The following is a 4,352-nucleotide window of genomic DNA, read 5'->3' as shown; positions in this document are numbered from 1 at the left end:
GGGGAAATGGACAGTACCCCTTTTTACCAAATCCTGATGTCCGCATCGTGGAGAAGAAGAAGGTGGTTCAAAGCAAGTTCTACCGTCTGCTGAATCTGATCTTTGAGGTGAAGGCTGGAGACAAAATTCAATTGGATCTTATTTTGCACTTTCTGACTTTAATTTTTTTCAGAATATTCTAAGTAACTGCTCATATTGACACTTCCTAGAGACTAAAAATTTGCTCGAGCTACCGAGTTGCTAGTGGGTTAATAAACGTGTTTGAAATAAACTGTTTTAGAAATCTAAACTTCTCTACAAATGTATTTAATTTATTCCATTTACACAAATTTCTAAATTGCTGAGAAAATGTGTGTGAAAGTGCTTTGTAAGCTATAAACCATTGTACAAATGATAGATGATATTATCATCATTTTCATTTAGCTCTTGGAAACCGTATAAGGATCTATATATGGAAATGTTAATAAGCAAGTATGCAATAACATACAGAAGTAAGACCTGGGAGATGCATGTTGCTAAGGTGTTTGGAATTTCTCTCCAATTAAGATATAAACTCAGTTTCTCTATCAGTTCTAATTTTGCCCATCTGTGTAACCAAGATATAAATCCAATTGCTACATTAACTATTGAGAAAACAAGAATAGGAATTTCTTTGCTGAAATCAGCTTCTTATGCTAGTTAAGAATGTATTCTTGTCTCTAGTGAGTATAGCCATCTTTATTAGAGAGTCGAACAGAAGTATGCCAAATTAATACAGTTTGCAAGTTAACGCAATAATTTGCAACATCGCCGATTATAAACTGAACCACCGAATAACTGGTCGATTTTTAATTGGCATTTTAATTAAATATTTCATGTTAAAAAAATCTGTCTTCTCTCTCCTTCATGAGAACAAAAAGACAAAAGGGAGAGCAGACTATTTCAGAGCATTTCTACTGACGTTCATGGTATTCTTCAGCTGATTCAGTATCAGCAAAAGAGAAACACGAGATTCCTTTCCCCAGTCACCAGGGCAGTGTGAAGAATTGTTCTATAAAAAATACCTTTACTGTGTGTTCCTTCCCTGCTGGAGGGGGTCATGTTCATTTCATTCCGATACTGACACAGACACACTGAAAGGTGGCTGGGCTGCTTGTCTGTCCAAATTCAAGTGTCTTGATTCAAAAGGAGACAAGAAAAAAAGAGATGTGAAAGAAAGTTCTAATTTAAAAACAGGGTTTAAGAACCCCTTCTCTCCTTGCCTGACTTTGAGGAGAAAATGTACAAATCTCCTGTATAATGCAATTAGATTTTAATTGCTTTTTCCCTATAAGCCCCAATTTGAATGAAACATTTATACTTTGCCAAGAGTCTGGTTTGGGTAGCGTTTGCAAGTGATTTTTAAACTTCACATTAAATCTTGGTTATTCTTATAATGGAACTATCAGGGTTTTGCATAAGGTCATCCTCCCCTTTGTGCCATGCAGAGAAATTTGACCAACCGCAGCCTTTCAGAGTTTCTCTTAATACTTCATTATCAACCTTTTATGTGAGGACCTCAAAAGCATTTAACAAATATAGAACCACAATTTCTGCTTGGCTGTTCAATTGTAGGCTTTCCTGAAATTACTGTCTAAAAGAGTCCATCAACAGAAATTCCTGGGCTTGAAAAGGAGAGAATAAAGATGACATTCACCTACAACATGCAGTTTTACTAGGTATCTCAGTACAAGATAATTGGGTGGGAGTTGGTGGGGGGGAAGAATTCTCCACAGTTTCTTCTTGTTGGGATACTTCTGAGGATAATTTCCTTTAGTAACTTGAGAAAAATCTTTCCTTTGAATTTGTTTTTCTTAATCCTAATGGCTCCAACAAACAAACAAAACAAACAACAACAACAAAAAAAACGAGAGAGAGAATGGGAACGCATGAATGCATGATACAGTCAAGCAGATGGAGACAGTTGTAATGGTGGCCAGAGATAAACCAATTTGACTTTTCACTTCCAATATACTTTCTTATCTGGCACGAACAGGCCTAGAACATGTTTTTCCTTAACTCTTACCTTTATTTTACTCCCAGTGATATCTCACAATGATACTGGGTCTTGCTCAGTTCTATCCATTTCTCTCTCTCTCTGCTCCACTCAATCACCAAATCAGAAAGATGCACTGGGACATAGAGGTTAACGCTGGCTCTGTCCTCATTCTTTAACAGAGATCACTGCCTCTCCTTATTTCCAAAGGAGTTAAATAGGGTCATTCTCTCTTCTGCAGTAGAGCAAGAATTTATCTGAAATCTCTGGGTTTTAAGGCAGCTTTTGATATACATAATTCCTTCGTTCTCTCCAGGTACATTTTTAGGGTAACCTTTCTATGGCTCTTGAAATTTCATCTGATAATGACATGCAGAACCCCTGATTAGCAAGCACTTCAATTACCATGTGTGTGTGGTGGCGGGGGTGGGGGGGGAATGAGTCCACGTTCTCACCAAGCATCATCTATAGTTTATTATTGTCTGCATATATGTGAAACTATTTTTCACACATATTATGAACAATAAAATACACACTCGTTTAAAAATTATTGAATTCATGGTAATTTGTTGTTATATTAAGTTTTTGTTGAGTTCTTCCCACTGACAGATTAAAAAAAGAACAGGTGAGAATCCACTAAACATTGTCAGATTAAAAAGTGATTCTCATCCTCACAGAGGTTGGGAATCTGCAAAGTTGGGGAAATAAAAAGTAAGGTGTGTGAAATTGCTTTGAAATTAGGAAAATAATATGCCAATATAAAAGATTCACATACCTAATCGCTTCCCTTCTCAATAAAAAAAAGTTTATAGTCCGTAAAAAAAGGCTTGGTATTCGTGGAGTAACTCGGAGGTGGAGCAGGTTGGCAGCTGCACCGTAGGAAGTCCCTCTAAGGGCTTGAGACATGATCACTGAAATTTCTTTCCCATTTTGTCATTGATTTCTCAATAATGGAGCCCTGCATTTTTCCTTTCAGTGTCTCTATATCTCTTGCCATAGATAATAATATTAATACAATAATTATTATTATCATTTACAAAGGCTGTGAGGTCTGGGAGGAGACACTTCATTACAGCTTTTCTTACAAAACCAGTTTGTATAAACGATGAGGAGGACGCTCCGTGGTGCATCTTCATTTCTGTGTGCGTAGATGATAATATGACACAAAGAAAGATCTCCTTTTTGTGATATTATATAGAGAAAAATGGGGGTATTTTTTAAAAGGCTAGAAGAAAAGGAGTTTCATTCCAAATCCTCTCTCTTCCGTGGAAAGAATTTACTTCTTTTTTTTTCTTTTTCTCAGCTGGGACAATTGGTTTAATGCTGCTCTATATTGGGTAATGCTAATTCTCTCTGGGACTATTAATAAAATCCCTTTTTCCTGAGCTCCATTTATTCTTTTCTTTTTTTATCCAATTGATATGATCAAATTCTCTTAATCTGCTGGCTGATTTTATTATTATTATTATTATAAATCAGGACATTTGCAAAGGATTTTATTTGCTCACATTTGGGTGAAATGGTTTTTTGGCTAAAAGAGTCCAAAGATTCCACCAGAACTTTGCCATCTGCTCATCCTTAAAGACTTAGTTCAGGTAGTCTCTCCTCCAGGAAGTCTTCCCAGGTTAAATTAGCTACCTCTGTTCTCTGCTCCCCTTTTTCACATTTTGTAGCTTAAAAGTAGAAAGTTGCCTGGTTTACTGAAGTCCTTACTGTTATATAGCTATAGACTCCTGAGAAAGGGTAAGTTATGATTAGCTTTGGCTCTGCCCCATATCCTGGGACACAATCTATACTCAGGAATAATAATATTGTGAACCAACATTTAGTGAGCGTTCACTATGTAACTTGGCCAAAGACACACAGCTTGTCAGTAGTGAGACAGGAATTTGACTCTACACCACTTGCTACTCTGAGCCACTAAACTATCCTGTGTCAGACAAGACTCTGGTTTGTTTCCTCCGCCCATGAGTTGTAGCTCAGTAGCCAGAATACTGGACCATGCTCCTTCATCCTGTGGCCGGACTTCTTTCTCTGTCTGGCACTCCAATTCTTCTGGGAGTTTTTAATGATATTAACAGTTTAATCTGACAAAGATGCAGAAGTCTGGCATTGAGAAACAAAAGCTTGTACCTGGCTAGTATTTTTATTTTTTAATGTATTTCTTCTGTTAGCTTATTTAAATAGTCTCTTATATTTATTTACCCATAGAATTTATTTTTATTTCACTCCTTTCATCCCACCAAAAACTATCTGCAGTCTCTTTGGTTTGGATTAGATGCGTGAAGTACTGGCTTTTGCCCTAAACCTCAAATTACTTGTTCTTTTCAACATAGTG

The sequence above is a fragment of the Phocoena phocoena genome, chromosome 16, assembly GCF_963924675.1.
Source record: "Phocoena phocoena chromosome 16, mPhoPho1.1, whole genome shotgun sequence".
In the NCBI taxonomy this organism is placed as follows: Eukaryota; Metazoa; Chordata; class Mammalia; order Artiodactyla; family Phocoenidae; genus Phocoena; species Phocoena phocoena.
This window is presented reverse-complemented; position numbering follows the sequence as displayed.